Here is a 19,470-nt window from a genome sequence, read left to right as displayed (position 1 = left end):
AATAGTCCTGTACAAATCCCCATCAAAATGACAAATTGACATCTTTATAATATGGTTTTTGGATTATTGCTTTTTGGACAGAGGCAGGGTAATTGTTTCCAGTCTTCAGGCTAAGCTAGGCCTTGCTAAGATAATCCAAGCTTATAGTATATACAGTAGACAGGCTGTGTTTTGTGTCAATATCAGCTACTGTTTGTAAAATGTGAATTTCATCTTCTGCTTCACAGAAAACGCCTCTGTGCTCATAAAAAAGTGAAGTTCCCTGAGACTTTCTTCTTCTTGGCCGTGGTTGTCAGAGCCTACACGACTGTTTCTAAGGGACTGTCATTCAGTACACTATTATTTTCCTAATAAAGGGCCTGCATGATCTCTGTCTGTCTGTGTGAGCAGAGGTGTTGACTGCTCTTCCTTCTTCCGCCGTGCCTTCTCGTGATTGGGTGAACTGCCTGTGTCATCATGAGACGTTACATTTTTGCTGCTCATCTACTGGACATATTTGTTTGGGTAAACCTGGACAGCATTTCTTACTTGAAAAGCTGACAGAAAATAACTAATACTGTGTTGTACTATTGCTTAATGGCTTTTCGTTTCTCTCATTTCCTGTTGCTTCATTCTTAAAATGGAATATCACTCACTCACTCATTTTCTATTGCTTCTACCTCCACATGAGGGAATAACCTTTCACTCTCACATTGACACCTACAGTTTAGTGTCCAATCAGCCTATGCACAGGTTTTTGGACTGTGGGCAGAAGCTGGAGTACCCGGACAGAACCCACATGCCCACAGGGAGAACATGAATACTCTACACAGAAAGGTCAAACCAGGATTGACCCGGTGACCCTCTTGCTGTGAGGTAACAATAACAAATATCATTATTTTATTTTGCTGCTTTTTAGTGTGTGGTGTGGCCACATGGTTGGTGTAGTGGTTAGCACTCTTGCATTACCAGCACCACCCCGGGGATGGATGGATGGATGGACAGACAGTCAATGGTGCTTTCTTAAATTGTAAGTGTAATTTAGCATCTATAATGATTGATTTTTACAGTTTAAACACCAACAGATTGTCCTGATATATTAAATAACTATTGTGTATTAAAGGAATAGTTTTGGAGTATCCCCTTCTGGTAGGGAGCTAGATAAGGTCAAATAGGTCAGGGAGTTAGTCTGGCTTAGTTCAAATGGTGACAAACTTCTTTGTCTTTGAATTCTTTAATTGTTCAATACAGTCAGTAATGTGGATTTTATAACTAAGGGAGTGCTTTTCACTCCTGTTCCCAATTGTAAGTTAAATGACTGATCTCCCCAAATGGCAACCTTTATATACTAAATATATACTATATTTATTTAACTTACATGCAAATGCAAACTTACAGCAACTAGCTGTCTATACTGGCAGGTGATTCTTTTGGCCATTTTGAGGGCTCAATCAATCAGAAGCAATGGTGTATGTTTGTAAATGTATGTATAGTGTTGCAGACGTGAGAAAATGAAAACAGTGGTGAGGTGAGAAAGACAGATCGTGAACCTTCTACTGCTCTCGGATCCAGAAATAAGTGAAAACACATTTCACTGGAAAAAATGCTGTGGGGCATGCAGCCCAGGGATTTGATCAAATGGACTGCCTTCAGACCTCATATGTAACGTAAGTGAAAGAATAGGAAAACCAGGAAAAGCAAGGTTATAAACAACATGTGTTCCTTGGGAAGACGACCACAAATGTTGAAAAGCCATCAAGGTTACGAGCGATTCTTCTCACACGCACACACACAAAATGCCTACTTGTTTGGCCAGCATCCTACTCTTCAGTCTGAAAACTTCTGACAGAATAATTTCAGCGTTTTTCTTTGGTATTTTTATCCGTTTCTCCCTGGAGTTGTTTTATTTGACCCTTCTAGTCCCTCGAATGTGGATCCTCACATCTGCAGCTAACTACAGCTTTTAGGTTTTTGTATGATGGTGAGTTTGGTTAAAGGATTAGACTCAGACACATAGATCACGTTCCTATAGCTTCTTGTTTACATTACGTGCTTCTCATCCTTTGCTCTTCTTTTACATGACTAGTGATAAACACTGGTGCAGCGGACCCTCGTGACAGTGTCATGCCTTTCACAACATGCATCTCTAATGCAACTTTTATATTCATGCTTTTTATGTGTCTGCATACAGTTTTTGTCAACATCCTTGGACAAACACCCAAACATTTTACATCATCTCCTGTAATGCACGTAAGACTTATTTCACTGTATTATTGCATTGTACGATGTAAACCATGTGTGTTTCCACTGTTTCAGTACATGGACATATTATTTTTTTTACTGCTTCACCATTTCAACAATGCTACCTTAATGTGCGTCTTGTGTAAGAATCTCAATGAATATAGAAAATAAACAAAAATGAAATATTTATATATTTATATTGAGATTATTTTCATTTTATGCAACCTTTGTCCACATTAATAATCCAATAATGGGGCTTAAATAGTATTTTATCTTCTCACCTCTTTTAGCTATAGATTAACCTATTAATGCTTTACTCTTATTTGTAAATCTACATTCTGGTATTGATACTTTCACTTGACTAAATGTGTTTTTCTTCTCACACAATGCGACAGAGAAAAACAAAGAGGCTATACAGTAGTGACTTCATGATATATTGGTTTCTTCCACATCACGGTTAAATCAAGTGTTTAGTTGCCTCCAAATAATCTGCAGAGCAAATTACCCTCGGCATGTATAGATTAAATTAAAGGCTCGTCTGTGCTGAAAACCGTTTCTAAAACCTTGTATCCAAGTAATCATTATGCGTCACACACTGCTTGCAAATTCTTGATTCTTGCTGTGTATTTTAATGTCTGTGTAAGTGCAGGACATTGTGTAAACAAACCATCGACCTGGTAAGACAACATGAATGTTAACAGTGTGCCATTGTGCTGTATGAAGAAGAAATTGAATACATATTCTCCTCATTTTTTGGTTATGTTTTAGTTAGTGCATTGTTCCAGATGTTTGGATTATATTCGGTGTGGTTTGGTGAGATCAGTGGGTGTGTGTTGGTGAACAATGATGGTGTCATTTCATTTTATTTAATCCAGGAAAATGGAAACCACTGCAGTGATGGAGCAGGAGGGTGTTCCTGTGTTTAATGTTAATGTTGGATGCAGCAACAAGTGGCTCTGCACTGACCCAGTTTGGACTCTTTAACAGTATGAAGTCAGTGTCACTTCAGTGCAGAGCAACATGGGTGAAAAATGGAACACATGGAGTGAGAGAGGAAATCATTACAGCATGCTGACAGCATGACATCTAATGTTTTCATGCTGGAGAGCATAATTTGTTTCGAGGATTGAGGAACACGAGTGAGGAAAGTTGTTCTTGAAGTGCTTTGGGGGAAACATATAGTAGTCTCAACTGCATGTGGACTAAACAAGTAAATAAATACAGCAATGCATAAATTGCTGACATTGTTAACATTTATTTCTATATACTTGTAATCAAATTATTCATTAATTTCTTTATCTCTTCTACTTTTTTTGCCCCTGTACGTGACAGTTCCATTATTCCCCAATGCTTCCAGAAAAGAATTTGCCGATTAATAGATTTGATAACTGATAAGTCAATGTGTCAAAAAAGGTTCTGCAGCTATTTAAATGTAAATATTTGCCAGTTGACATCAATTTTCACATTAGCAAACTCAACAATCCAGTTGCAATTTGGGAGTGATGTATTTTTTGTTTGTTTTGGTTTTTACTGTTTTGGAATGTTAGACTAATCAATCAATAAAGGAAATAAATGTCAGCTGTATGGATGCAGATGATCATAATAACGGTTGCTTAGAGACCCACATATCTCCTGTGAAGGAATAATGATCATTTGTCCGACCACAATAGAAAGTAAAACCATCCACAGACAGGATGAAAGATGGAGGGAACTGTCAGTGTTGATATAATTTCTAACAAATGTGGGATTAATCATGCTGAGTGGACCAAAATGACATGGAGTAAACCCTGGAACACTCGGGCCCCTGGGGCTCTGGGGTCCAGTTGGTAATCCAGCTCTTACTCATGTTTGTTTGCTTGTTTGCTTGGACACCTGTCGCTGTGCCATTGTGAATTTGGATTTTGTCCATTAATCTGTTTATCTTAAAAGCTACACTGACTGTAAATCCACAGCATCGTACATACTGACCACTGCTAATAGGTCTAACTGTACCTGTAAGACCTTAACATCAGGACTTTAGGCAAGCAAGTGCAACAAGTATCATCAGCTATCAAGAATCGATTTAACTGATTCATTTATCAACGTAAAAACAAGTGGCAACTTTTCTTATAATTGATGAGCCAGTTATTAAGGTATTTTATTAAACAAGAATGACAAAAATACAAGCTTTAGCCTCTATATTGCGATTTATTTTCTCATGTCCTTATTTTTTAACGACACTGTAAACTACTTATCTTTGGCTTTTGTGCTGTTGCTTCACATAAAACAGGACATTTGAGGACGTCCCCTTGGACTCTGGGAAAATGTTTCAGTTTTCACCACTGAAGGTTTGATGAGTGTGTGGCATTTTGGATGCTTCTGATCTGATCCCATCCAACCACCGGAGGGCCTTTTGTGTTTTTACGTGAAATGAGCTGTGAAAAATAAACATATTACATGTCAGGGAATTGGAAGCACGAGAGAGACAATTTTCAACGTGGTTTTTTTTTTCTTCATACTGTAACCAAATGTGTGCTGGAGTCCTGTCTCAAGCCAGTGATGGTAGATTTAAAATCATCGCCATGGATGCTACGTCTGGCATGTGTTTGTGTGGGGTTCTTCATGCTTTCTGGACACTAATAATCCCCACTTCAGCATCAAGGCTATAAAACACGGGATCATGTAAGTGAACAGGTCTTTCCTCAACAGTTAATTACACTGATAAGCCCATTGAGGCGTTACTTGATATCTCAATAAGTCTGTAGCCAATTCCCTTGTGTTTGTGCGGACTCTTGTTAAGTGACTTATAAAAGTCTGCTGATTTATGAGGAGATAAATGACAGAGTGAGTAAGAAGTGTGACCCTAGTCTTCACTCGCTGGCTGTGAAGAGCTGCACAGGAACTGTTATCATTTGTACCTGTGCAGCATGAAAAAGCTTCAGCCACAGAGATGGTTTATATTCTTCTTCTTCTCATTATTATTATTGTTATTATTATTATTATTATTATTGTTGTTATAATAATAATAATAATAATAATAATATTAGGAGAAGAATGTTATTTAGTGGTGCAAAACAAGAAATTACTCACAGATGTGCCTGAAACCACACAGTCGGAACCAAAGTGCTTATACATACCTGTTACATACCTGAGGTCATTTTAATTTAAAAACAAAACAAAATGTTACTTAAAGTTTTTATTTACCTGTTTGTCACATATTTTAAATCAACGTCCTGCCTTAAAATAGCACTAAGCATTACGTGATCAAAAAGTGAAGTATTGGTCTTGAATTCATATATGTACGATGACATAATGTGACTAACAATAGCAATATCTCCATTTTATGCTCTGCACAATGAAACACAGTACAATTAATATGAAAGTATAAGTATCAGTAAGGAATTACGTGTATGCAAAACCTTATTATTTAATATTTATTTATTTGCTAAAGCTGATGCATCTGAATGACCAGTGACCATATTGTAAGACTATTGAGTAAACCAGCTTTCTAGGAAGGTTTTTCACCAGTGATATAAGCTTAACTTCCTCTCCACAGTTGAGACTCTTGCCAAGTTTGGAGGCTCCATTATGTGTCCTGTGTGAAAACAATGAGAGGGGTTAGAGAATCAGAAAAGGCACGTAGCTGGATTACTTCTCTCTTTACAGCCCACGTGCCTCATCAGCGGTGCACTGCATGTAATGGGTGACCAAGAGTTCACTGGCTGTTGTGTGCAAGTCATTTTTCACTTTTCCCTCATCCCACTTGTAGGAGCCAGAGTTAAGTTAGTTTTAGTTCAGGGTTAGGTCGGGTGGTTGATGCAAGATTTGACACTTGTTACAATGTAATTTATGAACAGTTGAAGTAGTTAACTGTTGGTCTTAAGCCTTTGATTAAATTAAATATTTTTGCAAGGAAAGAACATGGCCCTTCTATGTTATTTTGTTCTTTAGATAAAACCTACCATGGACCAGGGGCGGCTGGCCCATAGTGGGCGACAATAAGCCACACAAAAAAAGAGAGAAAAAACTTTATTTTGCCGGTCTAAGTCTTAATAATATTGTCCAATCAGCAGCCTGAATATCGCTGTGACGTTCAGCATCCTGAATTTCACTCCCCCCCGTAGCCGCGCCCCCTTGGGATGATCTCAGTCAGACTGAAAATCGCCCCAGACGCTCTCATAGACTTACTTGTTGAGATTCTTTTTTTCAAATTTTGGACCCTACAATTCATTTCAATGGGCTCCGGGAGGGCTCGCCCCAACGTGATTTCGTCATACGCACTGATGCATCACTGAGACCTCCCATGGCCGAGCGGACATGGCCTTATGCCGGCGGAAACGGAAATGCCTCCGTTCGCTTCTCTGTAAGTTGTGCTAACTTTACCAGCGCTTAATTGTCGATTTCATGATGGTACAAACAACTTTCTCTCACTGTTTCATAGAAGAAAAGCTTCGGCTTATGTAACTCAGACCTGACCAGCCGAACGTCGCCATAAAACAGCAAACGAAAGACAGGAGCTGGTATGAGAAGAAGGACTGGCTAACTGGTTGCACTCAGACCAGTGCCATGTTTTGTTTTCCCTGCTTCCTCTTTCAGATGCTGGACACTGAACAAGCCTGGATTCAGACAGGTAATACAGACTTAAAACATTTCTCTGAATAATAATAATAATAAACACAAACAGACAAGGATACATATGGAAAATGCTATGCTAATAAAGTATTTTCAAATGCCTGAAAATACAGACAAAAACTTTTAGTTGTATATTTTTTGTTTCATTTAAGTGAATCTTTTACAATTACGGTATCGGGCATGAGAATGGTGCTTTGGTGTGTTTTAGTGGTGATATGTGGTAACTGCATATCACCACTGGACTATAAACTGACTTACCGATTACGCCCCCTCAAAATAAAACCAGCTGCCACTGTCATGGACACTTTGATATCTTTGACGGCTATGATAGATAAAGGGATTGAAAGATATGTACTGAAAAATATCTAGCAGTTTGATGGATGTGTCCGTTTTAGAAGCTGTTCTAAGTTTTGGTGTAACAAGGTTTCTTGACTGTCATTAGGTTGCGTTGTCTTACGGTTGGAAGCTTTAGATCGTCATTCACAAACTGAACATCAAGGGAATATTTCTATCTGTTGTTGATCCTCGAGAAGTTTGGATACATGTGGATAGAAATGTAACTTGTTGTTGGATGTATGGCCAGTGGAAATGAATGTGCAAACCCTTCACACAACTCTCTCTCACCTTTGTGATTGATTAATTAAAACAGTACCTACGAGTCAAGCCAATTGAAACCTGCTTACAGCTAACGACTATTCAGTGGCTTTGGAATTAAGTGTACTTTTGTCACTACAACAAGTCAAAAAAACCTCACATTGTTTTGGATCTGGGTGCATACACAATCACCCAAAGGAGGACTATATTGCCACGGGAGACAACGACCCTGGGAGCAAGAAAAGGCTTCGCGCGGTCAGCTGCTTAAATCTGGATAAGTTGGAACCAACCCACTTAGTTTAACTCCTCGGTAAGCATTACCACGCTGTTACTGCTTTGTAGCCAGCAATGGCAGATTCGCTAAGCAGTGATGAGGGAGGCTCATCAGACCTGGGGGCACACGCACCTACAGGAAAGGGCCCCAAAGAACACTTGCAGCAATATATCACTGCAAGACGATCAAAGCTAACTCAGCTAACTATAACCAGATAGAACGTCTTATGGATGACAACAATGTCATTCGTGTTAAGCAAGATGAAATGAAGAGCTATAGAAAACTCCATGAAGAATTTGTTGAGCTAAATCAGGCTGTAAACCACTTCATGGGCGCAGATGAGTTTGAGGTAGACCAGACATCCTGGTTCGAGCCTAAAGCATCCTGTTGCCGAAACTTCATTGCAAGAGTGGAGGCCTGGGTTGATGGAGTAGAACTCTGCGAAGACTTGATAATGACAAGTGTAAAGGAGGTTACTCCTGGACAGTGTGTCAAATGTGTCCGCTAGACGAAAATCCAGCAGGGTTTCCAGTCGCAGCAGCCGAGCGAGTTCCCACATATCCGAGGCCGCACTGGCACTAAAGGAAGCCCAGTTAAGGGCGGACCAAAACATACGAGAAGCCCAGATAAAGGCGGACCATGTCTGGTTGAGAGCAGAAGAGGAGCTGCAAGAAGCCCAGATAAAGGCTGCGAAAGAACAATTGGAGATTGACACAGAGTTGGCAGCTATGGCCGCACGACTCAAGATAGATTACGACACACCACAGCAACAGTCTGGTGCCGCCGCCATGTCACAGGCGTACCAGAAGGACGCCGTTGAGGGCCAGATCAGGCATGAGGCATCAGCTCCCAGTCTAAGACGCCAAGATTGGCCAGTACCCTCAGCTAACGAACCAGTGGTCAGACCTAAAACATGCGCTGATCAGGCACCAAGCTCCATGCCTGCAGCCGAGCCATTGCAGCAGCCGTTGCAGCAGAACAACGACGCAGGTGAATTGAGCAGTGTGATGAGGTTGCTTGCAAGAAACAAACAGCTGTCACGCTTGCCACAAAGAGACATTCCCTTGTTCCATGGCGATCCGCTCGAATTTCAACTCTTTCTAAGGGCTTTCAACCACACTATAAACTCTGGAACTGACCATGATGTGGACAAATGGTACTTCTTGGAGCAATATACCAGGGGCAAGCCACGAGAGCTAGTAAGGAGCTGCAAGTAGAAGTCAGCAAGTCATAGATATGACTATGCAATGAAACTCTGTCGTGAAACTAGTCGTGACTGTATTGGAAAGGGCATATAACTGGCCTACAGTTAAGTCGGAGGACAGACAAGCGCTCTGCGACTTCTCACTATTTCTCGTGAGCTGTCACAGCACCATGGAGGACCTCAAACACATGGAGGAACTGGACACCCTCACCAACATGAGGGCGGTAGCATCAAAGTTGCCATACAAGCTCATGGAGAAGTAGAGGGGGCGTGCATATGAAATAGAGGATAAACGAGGAAGCAGAATCAGGTTCACTGATCCCGTAGAATTTGTGTGCCAGGAAGACAAGGTCGTCATACATCCGATATTCGGTGGATTACTGGAGTCAACGATGGCCAAAAGAGAAGACAAAGGTAAACCCGATATCACGCGACGTACAAACCCAGAGGGAAGAACAGGAAGTAGCTTTGTCACGCATGCTACCCCAATCAAAACTGAGAGGCTTAATACCCAAATGTCAAAGGATGACGCTATATGTCCCAGCGGTGCTTCCAGTAAACTGTGTTTGTTCTGTGAGAGAAATCACACTTTGGAAGAGTGCCAAAAAATTATGAAAAGTCCACACAAGGAAAGAGTCCTCAAGAAATCAGGACTATGCTTTGGATGCTTTGCTAAAGGACATGTTAGCAAGGACTGTAAGAAAAGGATGACTTGCAGTGTCTGTGGACTGAAACTTGTTCACAGGGTACTGGTCAAAACAAAATCAAGCACCCCGGAAAGACCCGTCGAGAAGCTCTGTCTCGTCTGTGAAATGGACTCAGAAAACTTCTATAAGACTACTGAAGTGTATGGGGGGGGGGGGACATATTTCTATGTTTTGTTGATCCTCGAGAAACTTACATACATGTGGATAGAAATGTAACTTGGATGTACGGCAAGTGGAAATAAATGTGCAAACTCTTCACACAACTCTCTCGTGACTATTCAGTGGCTTTGGAATTAAGTGTACATTCGCCACTACGCTACTCCTCTGATATTCCAGTCCCAAATCTGACCTTCACTAAACGCAGGGCCAGCATTCATCAATCTACTGTCTACAATAATTAATTATTTAATTTTAATGTTGTTTTAGTTTTTCAACGTGCATGTGATTTAACAGTGTTCTTAGAAGCATTGAGTAGGAGATTATTAAGAATTGGAAATATTTGACATTATTTTATTAATACTAGTATATTAGCAGCCAAATCAGACAGTTAAACATCTACATGGTTGCAGGCGATCGATCATCTAACTGACGGGAAATCGGAGGGAGCTGACGGAATACCAGCTGAAATGTGGAAGGTTTTGGGGGCTGAAAGGTCATTCTGCGAGTTCTGACCAACCGAATAGAGCCAAAAGCCAAAGCATTTATCAGCAATGACCAGTTTGGGTTCCAGAAAGGGGTGGGAACCAGGGAAGCAATAGCAGTTATGCGTTTACTCAGTGAGAGGTGTATCGATCACAACCAGGACATATACGTGTGTTTCGTGGACTACGAGAAAGCGTTCGACAGAGTAGACTGGGTGAAACTCCTAGAGATTCTTAAGAGATAGGGATCGACTGGCACGATCATAGGCTGACTGTATATGGGCCAGACGGCGACAGTCAGACTGAAGGACGGCTTGACTGGTCCTGCTGTGAAAGGTCGTGGAACCAGACAGGGGTGCTGTCTGTCCCCTTTGCTATTCAATATCTACGTGGAAGCTATGCTGAAAGAAGCGCTAGGCCAGGTGGATGAAGGCATTAGAGTGGGAGGACATCTTATCAAGACAGTGAGATACGCGGATGACCAGGCAACAGTTGCCAGCTCGGCCCATGGCCTACAACTCATGATGGACAAGATGCAGGAGACTGCAGGAGAGTATGGTATGAAAATCAACGTCAAGAAGACCAAGGTGATGAAGATCTCGAAACAGCCTGGGGAAGAAATCGCGGTCCACCTTGATGGTAAACTACTGAACCAAGTGAAACAATTCAGCTACCTTGGCAGCATACTAACGCAAGATGGGTATTGCGACGTGGAGATCAAGTCGCGTATCACGAGGGCAAAAGACGCGTTCTCTAAGAGAAAAGAGCTCCTAACCAAGTCGTTTAGCTTGCCACTGAAGAAGAGGATAATCAAGACGGTAATCTGGAGCACTCTACTGTATGGTGCTGAAACATGGGCAATGCGTAAGGAAGAGATCAGCAGAATAGAGAGTTGCGAGATGTGGCTGTGGAGGAAGACCATGAAGATCCTGTGGTCAGACAAAGTATCGAATGAAGTAGTTTTAAGGCGGATTGGGGAAGAAAGATTGCTAGTTGATACTATTCAAAAAAGACAGAAAGCATGGTTGGACACACACTCCGGCACGGAGATTTGCTTGTTCTAATGCTCGAGGAAGAGTGGAGGGCAAGAGGCCCCCGGGTAGAAGAAGATGTGGTATTCTCGACGATGTAAAGCGGGTGGAGGGCTCCTACGAGCGAGTTAAGAGACGGGCGGAGGGAAGGATGCTTTGAGGGTCCAGACCTGCCTTGCGGCAGACCACCAGAGAGAGAGATGGTTAAACAGACGTGGACATACATATATCCTAACAGGCATCAATTTGAACTGTTGCATCAGCCTATTTTTCAGCCTGTTTTTATTTCTCATCCCCAAATCCCACTTGAAGCATAATTCTGTTGGCAATTAAAAATGATGTATTGCAATTTTTGGATGGTTAAGTTCCTTTCTCTTGCTTGGCGGCCGCTGCCATGGGCTTTTCGCTTTGTCACTCTTAGGCCTGGTGGTTTGTGAGGTAACGCTCTGCAAGGGTGATTTATACCGCACAGATGTTCTGGGATGAGCAGTTTTCCTGATGGGAAGGAGAGTGCGTGTCTGTGCACATGAGTGTGACGCCATTAGCTGTGATACAAAGCTGTCCAACAGAGTCTGCAGGCCAGGGGAAACACTTGCACACTGGCTTTTCAACTTTTTTTTATTCTTCACCTTTTTATGAGACTTTGGTTCAGAAAATGCTGGTGAGTTACATTTTTCTTCATCACAGCTGCCTTGACTTTTGTTGCCATACATTATATCTCTACTCGTTACCAACCGTCTCGTTACACATTTACTACTCGATTTTCAAAATGTTATTTATCACATATAGTGAAAAAATCTATCTTACGATTTTAAAATACACTTTTTTCATACATTTGTAACTTCAGCATTTGGGCATGTTTGATCAAGTTTGCCATAATACAACTGCAATCCCCCATTAGTTCATTATTTCAAGCAGTTAGCTTTTAGCTGTTTCACCAAGTATTCATTTCAGCCATTTGACTCATTACTTACAATTACAATAATGTGATGTGAAACTTTTGTTTGAAAGTTTGTTTATTCCCCTTCTTCTTTATGGCTTGTTTATGTAAAGAATAAACCAACTGACCACAACAGTAACAGTAAAACAATAACTTACAACATATTGTTGAAAGCATAAATAAACTCCATCTTCTGCAGCTAATTTTGCCAAATGCCTGATTTTGAAAAATCAGGAAAAAACTGGTCTGGTAGTAAAATGTGACAAAAAAAGTGTCTCAATCCAGGGTCTGGATCCTCCCAAGTGTGGATTTGTTGTCCGGATGTTGTCAAAAATGTGTCACCACACCATGACTTATATGCTCTCATAAAGGCTTATGATACTCCGTTCATCAAAGGACTGTCGTCTGGTGGTGCCAACAAGACAATCCAGACTCTTTCCCTGTGTCGTTCCATGCTGGTGGAATGATCTACCAAGCGCTACCAGAACAGGGGCGTCCCTGTCTATCTTCAAGCAGCTCTTGAAAACCCAGCTCTTCCTAGAGCATCTTTTGTCCTAGCACTTACCCTCCCCTCTCACCTGCACGCTCTCATTGTGCACTTGGACCCACCCCTGCACTCTCACCCTCTATCAGTCCACTGGCCCTATGGACTTCTTTCCAAGACTACTTCTATGTAGTTTATTCCTCTTATGTAAGTCGCTTTGGATAAAAGCGTCTGCTAAATGCTTAAATGTAAATGACCTGGGCTGTCCCAATTGACACACAAATCATTGGCTCCTTCCAATGCGGCCGATTTTTGCCCATTTTTTAAGGATCGGTGTATCGGTGTATCCTTCGCAGCCGACCATATCCCAGAAGTCTTTGTTTTTTTGTAATCATTGTACAACAGTAATTCCAAACACCAAATGCAAAAAATAAATTCTAAAATAATAACAATACAATGAAGCTTTTCATCATTTAATATTGACAGAAACTTATTTAGTAATTTCAACTCATTCTTCATAATATTTAAACAAGGTTTATTTCTGAAGAATTTACATTTAAGGATTAAAGAGAAGAGTTAAGAGGCTTAACCAGATTTATTTTACCATAAATTATATGCTGTGAATAATTAATTTTTGCGTTGACTGCATTGGTTGAATAATTGACTTACATATATGAAGTTGTTGTTAAACTATTCTAGAAATAGTGTTTTACTTTTTGTAAAAAATATGTTGTTCAAATATAAATCTGTGTGGGCATCTATCCATAAATTCCAGGAACGTCTGTGTGTCTGTGACTCACATATCTCTTGAACAGATGATCCGACTGATTTCAAACTTGACAGGTGTCTTGCTACGTTGTGCCAAGTTTGACATGGTTTGGATAAGTAATGCAAAAGATGCTTTCGCCGCTCTCGCCGCCCTACTGCAGCCACTCCCCCTCTCACTCACACAGCGCTGTGAGTGAGACAAGGCTCCGTCAAGTTGATGCAGATGACGAACGCAGTGCCCCCAACTACAGACCCTACTCCTCTCCGGGAAGCGTTACTGGTCTCTCCGCACCCAGAGGAAAGCTTCTTTCCTGCAGCTATCACCCTGCTGAACTCTAGCTCTGCATCCCGGTGACAACTAACCAACTGTTATGCAACCATGTAGTTCAATTTTCCATATTTATTGTATGCCATTATGTCAGTATCAGTATTTGCTTTCCACCATACACAAATACAAATGTCACTGAACCTTTGCTGTGCAATAGTAACAATGAGCACTCAAACACAGCAAACCAACAATGACTAAAAACACACACAAAAACAGATTTTGCACGGGCACTGCACTAGTAAGTTATAATTGTAGGGGAAATGATTGTACTTGTACTACATATTTGTCTCCCAGCCTGAGATACATCACACTATAGCTCAATTTTCTCCAGTATTACATAATATGTATGTATCTATGTATATATATATATATGTATATGTATATGTATATATATATATATATATATACATATATATATAAAACAATAATAAATTGCAGCTCATGAGATGCTGCTCACGAGAAAGGTGTCAGAGAAACAGCTCCACTGATGAGATAAAAGAGTGTCAGTCTTGCAAGCACGGACTAAAACAACCAATGGTAAAATTGGAATGCAGTAGCTGGCGTTTGACGAGAGAGAGGCAGAGGGTGACCTGATTTTTTTTTTTTATAAAATTATGTATCATTTCTATACTTTCCTAAACTGTGAAGATTTGCACCTGGATCCATATACATGTACTGTTTTATACCTTAAAAAGTGGTTTTGTAGTTTAGTTACTCTTTAAAGTCTAAATCGTTCTTCTTGTGATTTTTCTTTAATCAGGGTTAGAGTCAGTCCTGGTCATTTGGCAGGAACTTTACCTATTGGCCACTTATCAGCGAGAATCAGTTAGATGTTTGGCAGCACCTCTGTTTTGGTGATTGTTGTTGTGTTGTCAAAACACACAATCCATTGTAATAAGCTGGGACAGAAAAATCCTTTGATGCAATGAGGTATTTGTCCCCACTGGGATACAAAAAAAATGCATAATTAATATTAGTTTCTTTTTTTTTCCAGGTTGTGGGTGTAATGGAGCATTTACTTCATGACATGATGAATAACCACACTGGTTAAAACATGACCTCAGCTGTCTTGTTCCAGACCTTCTGTCAATGAGTCCACAACAGGGCGGGCAGGACAAAAACAGCTCCTCATGTGGAGTGGATGACGCAGGGAAATATTCTGCTTATAGAATGGCAGGTATTCTTTTCCTGGATTTGGGAGAAGCGGCTCACATTTCCTCTGAGCTCAGAGACTGGCTTTAAGTGGCTACAGGGTTCAAATGATGGAAATAGGGAGAAAACAACAAGTTATTACATGCTCGTTGTAAAATGTGCTCACTGTTTATAGGATTACAGCTTCACAGTATTGGTTTTGTGACATTACTGTAGCAGTGATCATCTGGCGGTCCTTGTTGTTTTGGTTGCATAACAGTCTGCTCCGCAATGACTGCTAATTAGAAAAGACTGTTGTGTCACAGTGGACACGGCGAGATCCTGGACAATTATAGATCAAAGTTAAAAAAAAAAACACTCTTTATTTTCTTTGGTCAGTACTTTCTAAATCATTTCCAAGTGTGCACTCACTGTGTCTAAAATAGGAGTGAAATGACTGAAAGTAGTGCCCGAGCTGCTGTTCGCCATATTGACTCAAACATTGTACAAACGATTGACCCAGACAGCGCGTACAAAACCATAAAGAGCCGAGTGACTCGCAGTCAGCGTTTTTGTCTTTCTGGAAAAAGTGAGGCACATTCCTGGGTTTTTTATTTTAAAATCAAATTACTGAACTTTCCAACATATGCATTTACTCTTTACAACTTAGTGACCAAGAATAGCTATATGCACAGAAGCACAAAGCGAAACAAAACAATTAAACAAACACATTCTTTTTACATACTCAGATAAACTCTCAGTGGGGCAACTGTAGGCTTTTTGTTTTTGATGAAATTTACCTGGAACATCAACTTCCCTTGAATTAGGAGCTGCGGAATCTATTAGTAGTCTTTTATGGAAAATGCCTACCAGAAACCTGAAGGAGCAGATCTAGCCACTCTGCCTTTTACTTGGTCATTCTGCGGTGAATGACCACGGTAATCAATGATGGTTCAGTGTCCTCAAAGACTCTCGAGGTGTTAATGTGTTAACGTGTTAAATGCCCCTAACAAATCATGAGGTATAGGAATCAATCACACATGTTGAGCCAACCTTGTCTGCCTTTCTTCCCTCTGGGAGTGATGATAGAGCATAGATATACAGTACACACCAATTAGTGATTGTGAATTTGACCTCTGCATTCAACCCATTTATCTTACACACTAGTTGCAAACTCTTTCTCTCTGAACACACAATGGGGATTGAGTACCTTGCTCAGCAGCACCCCAGCTCTTGACCTGTTTTGGGTTTTGAACTGACAACCCTCCTGTTACAAGCCCAATTCCCTTCCACTTGGCCATGGGCTGCCCCTACTTAGTCACAAGCAGCATTGGTTTAACATTAATGTTTTTCCATTGAGAAATAAGTTTCATTTTATTTATTTTTATTATTTTTCTCTGTATCTTGTTTGCTACTGACACACGTGTTGCTCTTGAAGATATTTGGCTGTTATTTTTCAAATGTCTTTCTTGATAAAAAGTGATGGCTTTTCTTTTTGTTCTGTTGGAGCTTGGTCACACACGTGCAGATGTGGCAGTTCTATTATGTGCAGACGAGTGGGTGAATAAAACATTTGCTTCCTGCAGTGAAGCAAATCCACAGCACGTTTTTTGTGTGGAGTTCAACTTTGGTGAACTTTGATCGGTGAAGTCCCAAACCTCAAACAATACCAGTGACGTTTGTGTGGTTGACCACATCATTGGCTGCAGTTTCAATAGCCAGCCAAAATAGAGGAGATGATGATATTAGCTTTGTAGACAGTATTCTATGATGTTGGATACACAAATTATGACCTGCACCACCAAACAGGGGCTGACTGGATGGCAGTGAGTCAGCATAAATCAACAATGTCAGACACAACCTCAAACAGATTAGAGAACACACAGCTAATGTCAGTGTACGTCACATTCTGCACTGCATTCAGCATGAAATGATGCATATTCTGCCATTCCCATTCACCATGCACCTGCTTATGTATGACCATGCCCTAAATCCTGCTTCTCTCAGCACTTTGAATCACAAGTTTCCCCACAACTCACATATATGCACATGCGTGCTCATGTGTTATTTACTTGTTAAAATATCTTATAACTCCACTCTAAAACACACTATTGACATCACTCCTTTCCTAGTCAAAATCACTGAATCAGATATTGATAAAAAGAAAAGTTAGATATGATCCAAACCCCCGAAATATCAAATGTATAATTCATTCAACAGTGGCTCTAAAGACAGACATACACCACCAATGTCATTATAGCAGGTCGAGCTGCCACCGTGAGTTTTCCTGACACAATGACGACAAGAGTGTGCTGGTCACAACCCAAATAACCTTTAATGATTGACTGCATCGATATAAAACAAACTTAAATAGTTCAGTCTGTTAAACACACACACACACACAGACCAGCTCAGATTTGTGTGCAGCAGTCAGTCCTCTCTTGTCAGGTCCAGCAAGCTACTGCATATAAAGGGAGAGAGCGTGATTACTAAACGGTACCAGCTGTGTGAATTAGCTCACCTGTGACTGCTTTCATGAGCCATCTTCACATCTGCTCCCTCTTGCAGCTGGCTGCCAACCACGCCCACCTTCACAGTCATGTGACCAGAACATGAGGAATGAGGATGACGAAGGGTCATGTGGACCTATTAAAAGAGGAAAAAAGCAAAACAGATGACTGTAATTTTGTAAAACGCGTATATTGCATTATGATATTGTATTGGCAGCAGACATATAAAGTGCTATTGAGCCTTTAAAGCAGAACTTTGCAACTCTGGTCGCTTTTTCACCTTTTTCTCTGTGGAGCTCCCCCTACAGTTTTTGGAGTACATATTTTTATGACACCACTGTAAACATCGGTCCATTAATTGTTTAACACTTTATCCTCATAGTTGTAAAAACTCCCCCCTCCCTTCACCTCTCCTGGCCATGTCCGTGCCGGTCGGCATCCATTTTGCATGCTTCTGTGTTTTTTAATTCTTGCCATTTGAAAAAAGCTGGTCTGATGTTTACTCATGTGTGGCCCCTCGCTTGGTCAGTCGTTTCCTCTTCCTCGCTTCCTCCTACAATTGTTTTTCCTGCTTCTTTTTCACTGGCTCTGCCATGATGAACATCTAAAATACTGCTATCACTGCCTTGATCTTGTAGCCGGTACATAGCGGTATGTGCGTAGTGCCGTGAAGCAATTTGAGTTTCTAGCGAGACTCCGCATACCTCCTGATTCTGACGACTGCGGGTCGGTGGCCCTGATCTTGCAAGGCTGGTTTTCAGCTATATCCACTGACCCCTCGACCTCTGTGTGAGAAATATAGGCCAAAACATCACATTCAACCATTTTTTTCTGTACAGAAAGTTAAATAGCAATGTTTGAATGGGAAACCGGGTTGATGGGGTTTTACAAAAATAAAGTCACTGGCCACTTTATTACAACATTATAACATGGGGCACTCACTACGGTGGCAGGAGTGCCCCCCTTGTGTGATTTTCTTCTAATGTAGCTCATCTGCTTTAAGGTGTGACTTGCTGTGAGTTCAGAGATGGTCTTCTGCATACATTTGTTGTAAAGAGTGGTTATTTGAGCTGCCGTCTTTCTGTCATCTTGAACCAGTCTTGTAATTCTCTTTTGACCTAGAGATGGTTATGTGTTAAAACCCCAGTAGATCAGCAGTTTCTGAAATAACCGGACCAGTCCGATTGGCACCAACAGCCATGCCATGTTCAAAGTCACCTAAATCATCTTTCTTCCCCATTGTGATGAGCAAGTCATCTTGACGTTTGATATTTGTTTAATGAACAGTGGAACAGGTGGCCAATTAGTGTATAAGAGTACATACAGCCCAGTCCACATATCAGATTACATTCAATGTTGTTTAGTGGCCTATAAGAAATTAGTTACAGTCTTACTTCAGCAAAACTGAAACACACATATGCTATAATCATATTACTCTTTCATGCAGTATGATCAGTTTGACAATAATGTCATTTTTAATGAGCCATAACTGTTTTCTTAACTTTGCTTACAAATGCACAACAGAAGATTTGCACATTTCCCGCCTTATAAGTACTCGAGGGTTTCAGTTGATTTCTCTGTGGTATGAAAACTAACTTGCTGAAACCAGAAACTTGGACAACCTCATCCATCACGACAAAATTCCATTATAAGGACCCTTTATACTGCATCTGCCAAGAGAATGATTTGAAAAGTCACTAATGGTGGCGTGGGACAAAGGCAAACAATAATCAAACATGGAAATCACATAGAAATCAGGGAGAAATTAAGAATGTTTGGAGCATTTTTTGCTTTGACAAACGAGGAGTTTGTGTGTATGACGATTTGGAATTTCCTCAAATGCACTTTCAAAGAATTTTTTCCCAAATCCTTCCCAGCTTGGAACTGCATTACCACACATCAGTGTAGAAAATTAGGCCAGTTAAATGTTCACTGTGATTCACATCAACTAAACCTTTCTTAGCTTATGTTGAAGTTAATGGGGAGCAGTGGCTGCTCGAGGCCAGGACATCACTTTAAAATGACCA

At 40.7% G+C, this 19,470-nt stretch overlaps 1 protein-coding gene across 2 annotated transcripts in view; it reads left to right on the top strand.

Annotated features, from left to right (window-relative positions):
- The window catches only part of impg2a (interphotoreceptor matrix proteoglycan 2a), a 28,162-nt gene extending 25,753 nt beyond the window's left edge, over nucleotides 1–2,409 (top strand). For both annotated transcript variants that reach the window (XM_058654758.1, XM_058654759.1), the window contains one exon: nucleotides 228–2,409. The gene's annotated coding sequence lies outside the window, so the exon portion shown is untranslated. The remainder of the gene's footprint in view (nucleotides 1–227) is intronic.
- Nucleotides 2,410–19,470: the final 17,061 nt, after the last annotated feature.

This window comes from Solea solea, chromosome 2 (genome assembly GCF_958295425.1).
Source record: "Solea solea chromosome 2, fSolSol10.1, whole genome shotgun sequence".
Lineage (NCBI taxonomy): Eukaryota > Metazoa > Chordata > Actinopteri > Pleuronectiformes > Soleidae > Solea > Solea solea.
Note: the sequence above shows the minus strand (reverse complement) of the source record. Positions and strands in the feature narration are given on the sequence as shown.